The sequence below is a fragment of the Herpailurus yagouaroundi genome, unplaced genomic scaffold, assembly GCF_014898765.1.
Source record: "Herpailurus yagouaroundi ecotype Mexico unplaced genomic scaffold, PumYag 141, whole genome shotgun sequence".
Lineage (NCBI taxonomy): Eukaryota > Metazoa > Chordata > Mammalia > Carnivora > Felidae > Herpailurus > Herpailurus yagouaroundi.
The window spans coordinates 50,995,493-51,007,870 of NW_024412396.1; the positions used below are offsets into that span (position 1 = coordinate 50,995,493).

General features: G+C 54.0%; 1 long non-coding RNA gene across 1 annotated transcript; it reads right to left on the minus strand.

The window, feature by feature from the left end:
• Window positions 1–5,027: 5,027 nt before the first annotated feature.
• LOC121031310 (uncharacterized) lies at window positions 5,028–9,999 on the minus strand. Its single transcript, XR_005790663.1, has 2 exons — window positions 9,859–9,999; window positions 5,028–5,241 (listed from the first exon to the last, which is right to left on the minus strand). It is a non-coding gene; the product is annotated as an uncharacterized LOC121031310 (long non-coding RNA).
• Window positions 10,000–12,378: the final 2,379 nt, after the last annotated feature.

The window sequence follows — 12,378 nt, forward strand, 5'->3', positions numbered from 1 at the left end:
GCTCCATGAGAATATGGACCCTGTGGGTCTGGCTCACTGCCCCACCTGCTGTGTCCCACACTGGTCCTGGCACCTGTAGGCACACAGAGAGTATTTGTTGAGTAATAAATAACACTGTTGCCCTTGTCCAGTCTCCAGGGGTATCTGGAATCCAGCTCTCCTTGGAAACAGCAAGATGGACAAGAAAACCACTCAATGGCCTCCTGAACCCCATCAGAGGAGGAATGCACAAGAAAAACTGGCAGGGATCACCTAGGTGGCTCAGTCGGTTGAGCGTCATGATCAGGTCATGATCCCAGGATTGTCCCCCTCACCCCCCGCCGGGCTCCTCTCTGAGAGTGGAACCTGCTTGAGAGTCTCTCTCTCTCTCCCTCTCTGTTCCTCCCCAGCTTATGCGTGCACACTCTCTTTCTCAAAATTAAAAGTTAAAAGAAGAAAGAAATACTGGCCTGTTTTCATGGTTTATCTGTTCATTCATCCACTTATTTAACTCTTTTAGCAAACTCTGAGTGCTTCCTGACAGCCAGAAACTGCTCTAGAAACAGAAACCTCAGTGAGCTATACCAAAGTCCCTTCTTCAAGGACCTTACGCTCCCACAACCAACATTTGATTATTTTTTTTAAGTTTATTTATTTATTTTGAGAGAGACAGAGACAGCATGATCGGGGGAGGGGCAGAGACTGAGAGAGAGAGAGAGAGAGAGAGAGAGAGAGAATCCCAAGCAGGCTCCACACTGTCAGCACAGAGCCCTACACAGGGCTCGAACTCACGAAACTGAGTCAGACGCTTAACCAACTGAGCCACCCAGGCACCCCTCGACATTTGATTATAAACAAGTAAACAGAACAATGACAGGTAAGGGTTCGGCAGAGCCTAAAACTGGGTCTTGGGAGGAGAGTGTGAGTTAGCTGGTCTGTTAGAGAAGAGGTCCGTGGACTGAGCACGGGGCAGACCTGGATACGCATGAGCTCCCTTGGTGCCAGCCCGGTTATCCCCAAGTATTAAGACGTCCTGGGTAGGCAGGCAAGAGCAGGTGGAAGGGATCAGATAAAGCGTGCCCTTGGCCAGCTAGTTCCCCTTAAAAGTGACAGGTAGCTGTGTCCCTGTGAAGTTCCGGGTCCACTGAGCCTTCAGAAGCACCCGCAGCCTCAGCCTCAAGGCGCCTGCGCATAAAGGAGAGCAGCAGACTCCTGCCCAGAGCGTGCGGGCGACACTGCTGGGCCCTCTGCTAAATATCCACCCGCTGGGTCTACTTACTTAAAGCGAGAAGGTGCCTGCAAACCAACCATCCTCACAGGTAGATGTGTTTTAGGGCTCAGGAAACAGGGCTCCACCCTGTATTTAAACTCTTAAATACAGAGAATAAACTGAGGGTTGATTGGGGAGGCAGGGGGAGAGGGGAAGATGGCTGATGGGCATCGAGGAGGGCTCTTGTTGGGATGAGTCCTGGGGGTTGCATGTAAGCGATGAGTCACGAACCCCAAAACCAAGAGCACACTGTATACACCGTATGTTAGCCAAGTTGGCAATAAATTATATAGAAAAGAAACTTAAAAAAAAAAAAAGGTTTCACAGCAAAAACAAAAACAAACAAAAAAGCAACAACAAAAACCTCTGCCGTGAGTAAACCCGAATAGAACTGGCTCGTCTGGTGGCTCCGTTGGTAGAGAGCACACCTCTTGATCTCAGGGTCGTGAGTTCGAGCCCCACACTGGGTGTAGAGCTTATTAAAAAAAAAAATCAAGGGGCGCCTGGGTGGCGCAGTCGGTTAAGCGTCCGACTTCAGCCAGGTCACGATCTCGCGGTCCGGGAGTTCGAGCCCCGCGTCGGGCTCTGGGCTGACGGCTCAGAGCCTGGAGCCTGTTTCCGATTCTGTGTCTCCCTCTCTCTCTGCCCCTCCCCCATTCATGCTCTGTCTCTCTCTGTCCCAAAAATAAATAAAAACGTTGAAAAAAAATTAAAAAAAAAATCAATAATAAATGAAAACAAATAGAACTGCAATGAACTTGTGATACCTGATTTGGATGCTAAGATGACCAAAAATAACAAAAGCAATCACACACACTTAGGTGACAAAGTCCCACAAGATGTGTGCTCTCACCCGTACAGTTTTGTCTTTGCTCGGGCTTCCTGGGGTGGTGTGCATCCGGAGGCTTGGTGCGCACTTTGGCTCGAGTGCATCTCTCTCTTATTGGTTGCACACACTTTTTTATCTCTCCCTCTTTCACTTATTCATTCACCAAACTTGGGCATCCCCACCATGATCCAAGTCCTTAGTAGGCTCTACGGTGGGGAGCAGATAGACTGCAATGGTACAAGACAGCCCCCATCTCAGACAATTCATGTCCCTGTCTCCTGCCTTGGGGAGCGCGGCCCCACCTACCTGCTGCCCCGGGAGGTAGATGTTCTAGATGCTTCCGCGTCATCAGCTTTCTCGCACCCGAGCACCAGATGTAGTCACTTCTACCTTTAAGTAACTCTGATCTCCTCCCTACCTCCTGGTGGTGCCCTAGGTCGGGCCTTTGTCTTTCTCCTGGATTGCTGCAACACCTGCCCCCAGCCTCTGGGTCCTACCACCTCATGTACCCTCCAGACGCCCTCTATGGGCACGGCCATGTTTAACAAACACATCTGGTCCAGCCTTTTCCCACCAAAGGCCCACAGGCCGCCGAGAGTCTGTCTCATCCCTGTGTCCAGCTGTATGGCCCTGTGACACCTGTATGGGCCCTCCCTCCACACTGGACTGGATGAGTCATGTGCTCCCAGAAGTTCTGGTGGCACCTCCCGGGACCCTGTCTCCCTTATAGAGTGCTGCACAGATCCTCTAGCACTACCGGTGACACGCTGGGCCAAGGCGACCCGTCAGATTTTTCCTCCTCACCGAGCTGGGTAACCATGTGGTGGCAGACGAGGCCCCGCAGAAGGAGCCAGCCAGCGCCCAGCGCAGGCAGCAGCTGGTGTCACCATGGAAACCGCGCACAGCGCCGCACGGGGCCGGCCTTTTCACTCTGCCTTTTTGGCAAGGCTTCCTCAGCCACCCTGAAACCCATTCATCGGGGTGAGCCAGGGCCCTGCCCCTGCCCCCCACCGCCCTTGGTCCTCTTTGGCCAGCTCTTCCTCCCCCAGCTCTTCCTCCCCTCTTCCTCCCCGGCTCCCTTTCCCAGCCACCCTCCCCTCTGCAGCCTTTGCCAAAGCGCTGGGAGGGGAAAGCTGGGCCAAGGAAGGACTCAGATTTTCAATTCTAAGCAGATTTCCCCTCCACAGGCAGCGAGCCCTTTCATGCATTTTTTCCCCTATTATCATAAACGCAGGAACTTGCATCAGGGTGAATGAGCAGAAACTCCTGTCTTTGTCAGAGCCTTGGCAGAACGCCAGGCATAGAATGACCTAAAACATTCAGAATTAAATGGAGCTGGAGAGGGGGTGGAGATCCCTTGTCTTGTCGTGAGAAATGGAATGGTGGGGGGTGGGGGGTGGCCCTTGTCTCTGATTATAATAATAGTGCTCGCCATGTGCCCAGACACCGTGCTAAGCAAGCCCTTTGCACAGATTCTTGTTTATCCTCACAAAATTCCTATGCCCTATTTATACCCCCCTTTGTACAGATGATGAAACAGAATCAGGAATGTCAAGGAACAGGCCCGAGGTCACACAGCAAATGAGTGAAGGGGTGGGATTCGAACCCTTCAAACTCTGGAGCCTCAACCACAACTTCAAGGTCACCTTCCTTCGGCCGGTTCAGGGACAGCTCCGCAATCAGTTCCCATCCCCATCCCCATCCCAGACCCTCCAGACCCTCCTCCTACCCCATCCCTCCCCTCACTCTGCATCTCCTTCCTTCCCATTTGTCAGTGTCATTTTGCAAATCAGACTGATTTAACTACTTCCTGCCCCAAAATTACATCTAGAGAGGACACCCCCAGGCAGAGGGAAGAGAGGCTCTTCAAGATCCAACCGGGGCATGTTTGCACCTCCTGGAGGGTAGAGACCTTGCCCTCTGTAACCCTTCATGTCACATGTTTGTCTCTGGCATACTCTGACACAGAACAAGTGCTCAGTAAATGTCTAGTGCGTGCTGTGCTGAATGTTCCACGTCCCCCACTCCAGGTTCATAGTCCACCCTCTGCTACCCTTTCTGTGCCCTGGAGCCTGACCTCTACAGGACGTTGTCACGGAGCTCTTTTGCTGTCTGGCTTCTGGATGGATTCAGCCAATGGGAAGCTGCAGCAGGAGGTAAGACGCAGGAGACGGACATGGGGGTCTTTATCCCCCACTCACTTGGAACCATGGGTTGGCCTTGGCTCCTCTCTTCCACCAAAGGCCATGGCTCCTGTCCTGTCATCCTATCCTACAGCTCAGCCGGCCCAGGCTCCCTCAGGCCCAGCCCCTACCCTGCTGTTAGCCCAGGGAGGCCTCGCCATCTCTTATTAATTCTCCTTACCATGTCTACAACTTAGAAGTGATGCTCTCAAGCAACTTGCCTGGATCCCTTCTAGGCCTGGTCCCTTCCAGGACACAGACAAATGCAGGCCCCTGCTACCTGCCGCACCCTCTTGTAGGCAACAAGATACACAAAACCCTGGGCCTCGTGGAGTTCACACGGAAGACAACAGCCAGCAGACAAACAGAACAGATCCTAGGTCAGGAAGTGGCGAGTGTCGTGAATGGGGCAGCACACAGATGAAAGAGTGAGTGAACGTCATCACTTAGGTGTCACCACTAGACTTTAGAAATGGTCTGGTCTAGGGGCGCCTGGGTGGCTCAGTCGGTTGAGCGTCCGGCTTCGGCTCAGGTCATGATCTCACAGCTCACGTCAGGCTCTGTGCCGACAGTTCAGAGCCTGGAGCCTGCTTCAGATTCTGTGTCTCCCTCTCTCTCTGCCCCTTCCCCGCTCATGCTCTGTCTCTGTCTCTCAAAACTGAATAAACATTAACAAAAATTTTATAAAAAAAAAAAAAAAAAAGAAATGGTCTGGTCTAAGCCCCCTACTCGACAAATGAAGGAAAGGAGGCCCAGAGAGGGATGCTCAAGGTCTCACGGTGGTGAATTATTGGTAAAAGTTGGGTGGATTCCAGCTGTCCTTGACTCTTCCATAGCCATGGCCAGAGGGGTCTAGCTCAGCCCGTGGAAGTGGTAACAGGTGGATGCGAAGGCCTTTGAGGTTCCTTCTGGTTCTTTCCTTTCTTTAAGGACAGTCTTCCAGAAGCAACAGCGGGAGCAGCAGTGGGTTTGCTGGAAGGCTGAGGCAGCAGGGCAGAAAAGAAGGTGTCACCTGGCAGGAACAATGGGAATGTCTCTGTTCCCCCTAGGGGGCACCTCGATGCCTCCCTGCACAGAGGGACTGTGGGCCCTGGAGCCCCTAGGATGCAGGGGTGGACAGGCCTGTGGAGCAGGGTACTAGGGCTGCAGCATGGGGGGAACTGGCGGAGGGCTTGTGCTGTGTTTGGGAGGGTATTGTCTTTTTGTTGCTGACCAAGCCTCAGCCCACGTGCAGGGCTTGGCTGGGAATCTGCAACTGCCCTGGTTGACTGGGTCATCCGTTTCCCACCCGGCTTACCATCTTGGCATGCCCCCAGTGCCCTACTGGGTGCAGGGAAACCACAGTAATCACGTATTGAACCCGCAATATGCCAACCGCGGTTCATGCATTATCTCAATACGTGGTCATCTTTGCAACTATCCTATGAGACCAGTTATCCTCCCCCATTTTGCAGATGGGGAAACCAGTTCATCAGAGTTCTGTGACTTGCCTAGTACAGCAGGAGGATTCAGCTCAGACTTGTCTAACAAGAAAGCCTGGGTTCTTGCCCCATACCCTCACAGACTCCTGCCAGGGGGCTTCCGGGAATCTTCCAGCCCACCAGCCCACTCTCCCAACTGGCCCAGGGCAGGGGCTGTGGGTTGTACCCCTCTCCCCTTTCCACCACCTCCTCGGCATTGGCCTGTAGAGTCTTGGGCCAGTGCCCAGCGCGGCTTCTCTGCCATGTGGCCGTGCACCAGGCTCTTGGCCCCCAGGCCAGGCTGGGGTTGCCATGGCAATGCCCTACCCTTGGACTGCCTCGTGAGCCCAAAAGCCACTGGAATGTCTCAGAAATCCCACCCTTCAGGCCAGCATCCAAACTGCCTCTCCCAGACGGCCACTCTCATTATGAGCAACAGGAAAATCTTTTCAGGTCGTGTCCTGATTTTCAGTTTGGAAAACAGATGGCCACCATTGTGAGGTTCCCATCCGCCCTTTATTTTCCTTTTCCCTTCCATTCTGTCCTCTCTTTCTCTCAGCACCCAGTAGTGCGTGGTGGTTGCAAGCGAGGACAGAGCCTGAGCTCAGATTTCAGTTCCTCCACTTCCCAGCCATTTGACCTTGGACTCCTCCTTGGGGCTTGATTTCGTTGTCTTTCATAAGGATCATTGATCTTACCCGTGTCCTTGACTTTTGTGCAGATCATCCTGCTTGCCTTCCTTGTCACTCTCGTACAGACCACTTCACCTATTTTGTTTTGTTTTGTTTTGTTTTGTTGGTTGTAGACTCTTTTCCCTCTACTAGAATGCAAGCTCCATGAAGACAAGGATTTTTTTTTTTTTTTAATCTGTTTCCATGGCTGTGTCCCCTGTGTCTAGAGCAGTGCCTGCACACGGAGGGTATTCAAAAATTATTTGTGGATTAGAAGTGGATGGATGGAGTTAAACAGGCCAATGGCACAGGAGTTTTCAGACGCTGATTCTGAGGCACCCGGGACTGTACCAGGTGGCTGAAGCACCTGGCATGGGGCCTGGCCTGTGGTTAGTGCTTGAGGTTGGCCGATGCTATTGTCTTGTTCCTTTCACTTTCCTCCACCCACACCAGTACCTTGGGCCTCCCAGTGACGCCCTCGGGAAGCCCTGTTGGGAGCCCGCAGAGGGAAGCCTTGGCTGAGGCAGCATCCTGAGCCAGAGCCGGCCAGTCCAGCTACGGACACATCCCACAGGGACAGCCCCTGGCTGCCAGGCCTTTCTCTTCCTTCCTCTCACCCACGCACGCACGAGGGAGGTTGAGTCAGGACGGAATGCTGGGGAACAGTAGCCTCAGGCCACCCACGCTCTTGCTGCCCAGGCAGCCTGCTCTGCCCAGGACTGCTACAGGAAGGACCCCAGGCCATGCAAGCAGCACAGGGTAGGGGACCTGGGAGCAAAGAGCTGCCCTTCCTGCCTGAGGTCCCCGTGCAGACACCTGGCAGGCTGCAGGCTCCCCGGGGCCACTTTCCCTTTCCATTTTCTCCACCAAAGCAGAAACAGCAAGGCCAGGGACTGCTCCACCAGCTCATGGAGATGGGGGGAGCGGGGCTGGGGTGTCAGAAAAACCAACCCTGGGCATGGGGAGAAAGGGAGCTCAGCACCTTCCTGTGCCCCACATCCCTGTGAGTAAATCTCCACTAATGATACTCCCTTACATTCCTCCAGCAAGGATACTTTTCAAAGCATCGTCATGATTATTATCTCACTGGATCCTCATTCTGGGATGGTGGGGGGTGGGGGATGGAAAAGATGGGAGTTAACGAACAAAAGAAAAAAGAAGTCCACCAGCTTAGAGGCGACCAAAGCCAGGACGCGAGCACTTTGTCGTGTTTGTCTTGCCAGACTTCCTCACTGTCCCCAGAGGTCCCGCTTTGAGCAGGAGAGTCCTGCTCAATCCCTGTCCACTAGGGGGAAACTGAGGCATGGGCCTGGCAGGACCTGGTGTGGAAACATGGCTGGCACCTTCAAGACACTCCTAAGGAACGGGATTGGATTCGCTGGAAGAGTCCGGTGTGTCAGGAGCTGGCATGGAGAGGAAATGACTTCCGGGAGGGGAGACAGAGCCTTCGGCAACCTGGAAGAAAGGCTGGTGTGCACTCTCATTTTCTAGATAGTAAATAGCTGGCCTAAAGACACGGAGCTAGCAACTGTGAGAGCGGGAATTCTCAGCCAGGCCTGGATTACTCCAAAGCCTTCTCGTTGGTTTCGGGGCTGGTGGCTACCCCAACTGTGGCACCTATCCACAGGCCCTGCACACAAGCACTCCCCTCGCAGGCTCTGTCCCTCCCTGTGCGAGTCGCCCCAAGGAGATGTGTGCTTTGGAAATCGTGTGTTCCGTCTCAGGCCTGCCCCTCATCTGTACTCCACGTAATAAACGTTCCTGAACACCACTACGTCCCAGACGCTATTCTAGGTACTAGGGACACAGCAGGGTCACACAAGACAGAAAAAAATCTCTGCCGTGATGAAACTTTTCTGGAGGGAGGGGCGGGGACGGACAGAAAGGAAGTAAACAAATAAAAAAGGTAAGCCCAGATAGCCGTAAATGCTGTAAGGGAACGAACACCGAGTAATTACACGGAGAATAACTGGCAGTAGGATGTCAGAGACAATCTCACCTAGGAGGTGAAAGTTTATCTCATTTCTGCTAAGATTAGGGCCAGTCATGCAGAAATGGGAGTGAGGACAGAGGAGGTGGGAACAAGCCCAAGGTTGGGCTCAGTGCCAGGGACAGTCCTGGGTCCCATGTTGTCCTAATGTCATTTGTAATAGTCCCTCCTTCCATGGTCAAGAGCGGCCCGTTTGAAAGACATTACCAACGACGAGGGGTTGAATTTATTTTAAGTGCGGTGGGTAGCCACTGGAGGAAATCATGTGATTGATGTCTTGAAAAGGCCTTGCAGGCTGTTTCCTGAAGAATAAATTACAGAGGCAACAGGGCAGAAGAGCGAGGCCAGGGGTGGCTGCGACCACCCAGGCCCTCCGTGATGTCCCCTTTCACTAGATTCCAGTGTGGATGTTAGGGTGCAAACAAGAGTGTTGACCAAGACCCCCAAAGATTTCCCAGACTCAGGCCCTGAGGGAGACTTGGGCACTCCTGAGAAGACCCTCGGAGCTCAGGGCCCTCTCCTCACGGTTCTATTGTCTTGATTGTGGAGCCCAGAGAGTGGGAAGGGCCAGCCCCCCCCTGCCTGTGCCCCACCTGCATCCAGCCTCTCCCAGGCCCGACCTGGCCAGCCCAGCACCAGCCAGCCCACCCCGCCTCCCTGCAGGAAGCCGGCTGGCAGCGCCTGCTGTGTGACCTTGGGCTGCAAAGTCCGGCTTTGCAAAGTCAAAGTGAGTCACTTCCTCCCTGGGGCCTCCCCCAGAGCGGGCAGCCCGTGGCCGCTCCCTGCCCCCTCGCCGCTGGCCCGGGACTGGCGCTGGCACGCACGCGCTGCTCCGTATGCTAAGTGCTCTCGCTGCGCCCGCCGCCCCGGACGCTCATTTGTCACCCGCTGCTGACTCAGCACTTCTGGGGAAGGCTTTTCCCTTCGCCTTTGAGGAGGAGGCCTGGAAACGAGGCGGCCTGGCTCTTCCCTCCCTCCGACTGTGTGTGTGTGTGGGTGTCTGTGTATAAGTCTGAGTGTCACTGGGTCTGTGTGTGTCTTTTGTGTGCAGCTGAGTCTCTTGTGTGTGTCTTTTATGTGTGTTTTTATGTGTGTGCCTGTCCAGGGGGGGTCTTTGGGTGTCTGTCAGCCTCTTTCCTGTGTGTGTGCATGTGTGTATGTGTCTGGATGGTGTGTGTGTGTGTGTGTGTGATATGTGTGTCGGGATGAGTGTGTGTGTGCTTCCCCATCACCACAGGCCTTTCCCTCCTCTTTCCCTCAGTCCTGCATGCACCCCTCAGACCTCACCTTACTCTCAGAGTGACCCCCACTTTTCCTCCCTAGTGTCCCCCAGCTCCCGTCTGCACCCCCTCTGTCTCCTGCCTTCTAAACACAGGACCTCAGTGATTAAAAGCACAGGCTCGGGAATCAGACAGATCTAGGTTTCAACCTCAGTTCTGCCCTTGCCAGCTGAGTGACCTTGACTGAGTTACTCACCTTTCTCAGCCTCAGTTTCTTCACTTATAAAATAGAAGTGCTCCTATCTCCCTACGGGAGAGAGAATCTCGTGATAGAGCATGCTGCAAAGGGGGCCTGTTATTTCTTCTTAAAGCGATGGGCCCAGTGTCAGGCACACAGCCAGAGTCTAATGAGCAGCACTTAAGAACAAAAGCACTGAGCGCCGTCTCCTTGGCTGCTGGGGAAGGGAGGGGTGTGGGAGCCAGTGACCTGGATTGGGAGCTGGGCAGGAGCTGTCTGCACGACAGCTACTGCAAGGCAAGACAAGTGGTGACCTGATTTAGTGCTGCTTTGGGCAGCCAAGGAGGCAAGGGAGGAAGTCACGGGAGAGGGGCTCGGAACTGCTAGTCCTGGCCTTCCCCAGACCAAGTGCTGCCTGACGCCCCCAGCTCCAGAGAGGGCCCGAGGAGAGCAGGACAACTCCTCCAGCCCCAACCCCAGAGCAGCCTCCTGCTTCGTCCCTGGGAGCCCCCCCACATCCATTTGCTTGGATCTTCTTAACAGACGTGTCAGGGGGGTTCTTAGCGTCCCCATTTTGCAGCTGGGCAAATTGAAGTTTTGGGAGGTTGAGCTCCAAGGTCGCGGCACTAACACGTGGCAGAGAGAACCCCGGCGATCCAGCTCCTAGCCCAGGACTCCCTGGATGTCTGCACCACCCGGCCGCTTCCTGCACACACGTCTGCACCAGCGCACACCCTGGTGGGCCCTCCCTCTCTGCCCGCAGGCAGGGCTCCCACACAGATTGGCACCACGCCCTCCCGAGCGCCAGCTCCTGGAGCAAATTCTTCCCAGAGCCTGCCAAGCCCTGTTCCCCTTCGTTGAAAGTAGGGCTTTTTTCAGAAGGTTTAGTATTTATCGTCTCGAGGCCCGCAGTGTGGACTGTCACTCCATCCGCTTGCTATGTCTAGCAGGAGATGTAAACCGGCTTGGGAAAGGGACACAGGGGACCTTCCCCGACTGGCAGGGGAGACGGATCAGCCAGCCCCGCACGCACTCCAAAGGTGCTGCCTCCGCTTGGTTCTGGCTTCTGAAAGTGGGAGGTGGAGCCAACTAGAAAGCAAACCAGGGATCCAGGCAGGTGGGAGTAGTGAGAGTGGGAGCTCGGAGGGCAGGAGGCCCCCGTTCATGCTTCTGTTGCTAACTGGCTGTGTGGCCTTGGGCAAGTCACTACCCTCTCTGGGCCTGAGAGTCCACATCTATAAAACGGACATTGCTCTCAGGTTCCTTCCAGCTCACACACAGTCCTAGGTGCTACTAGACCTGGATCAAGGCCAGGTGTGTGCTATCGGGAGCTACCAAAGACCTAGATGGCAGTGGAGACTCCAGTTCCATGCCCTGTCACAGCCCTGTCTCCAGCTCGCCCTGGGAACACCAGCAGAGGAGGGGCAGGTGGGCAGAAAGAGCCAGCGTGAGGGGTCTGAGTGCTGAAGATAGGACTTAGAAGAAGTCCAAAGTATAAGGGGGCACTAGACAGCTTCTTTCACTCCTGCTCCGGGGGATCTGGAGACAGAACATTGGGTTCTCTGCTCAACCCTGGCCTGGATCTGTAGGTGAAGCCAGGAGTCATTTCCACTTTTGGGGCCTGTGACTCGTGGAGAAAAAAGGGATGATAAGCATCTCTGGCCTTCCTGATTCACAGGGTTATCCGAGCATGAGGTGGGGCCCCTTGCAAAGCAGACATGCCCATTTCTGTCCAGACACAGTCCAGGCGGGCAGTGGGCGGCTGCAGTCTGTCCTTACATGGGGCTGAAGGGACCCAGCCACTCAGTGACTCACTCACCCAGCCAGCTGAAACCCAGGCCCCACCCTTCCCTTCCCCTGCTACCCACAAAAGCCCCTTAACATAGCACTCTTGTCACACTGAGACCAAGGTAGAGAAAGGCATTTCCAAAAGTTGGTGGATAGCAACCAGGAAATAAACAGAAAGCCATGTGATCCCTTCATTATCCAGCTCTGGAGCCACCTACCTCTGGGCTTCCTGGTGTGTGATTGTATTCACCCCTTATAGTTTAAGTTGCTTGAGTTAAGTATTTTATTCTTGGCAGTCATCTTGCAACTGAAAGCAGCCTACCACATAGGAACCCGGTGGCCCTCCTGGGACGTTATCCTCACCTGGGACGTTATCCTTATCGCAGATAGTCGGCCAGGAACAGGGGCTGGGGGCATCAGAGGAAGTCTGATTGGACCAGATCTGCTAACCCGATGATGGTGGTGACTTTCGGGACTATAGATCTGCTACAGGGTGTATTCGTAAGGAGAACATGGAGGCAAGGAACTCATCAGGAAAGCTGGGGCCAAATTCCAGCTGTCAGGAGTTGAAGACCCAGCAGACTGAAGAACCGACTCCTCCTTCGATCGTGAGTTGGGACCTATTAGTGGATCATGAAATCAATTTGGTGGATTGCACCCCAAATTTTTTTTTAGAAAGAGATACAATGAAAAAATGTAAGCACGGGTTACATATATAAAAAGGAACGTCTAGTTGCATAAAACTCTTGT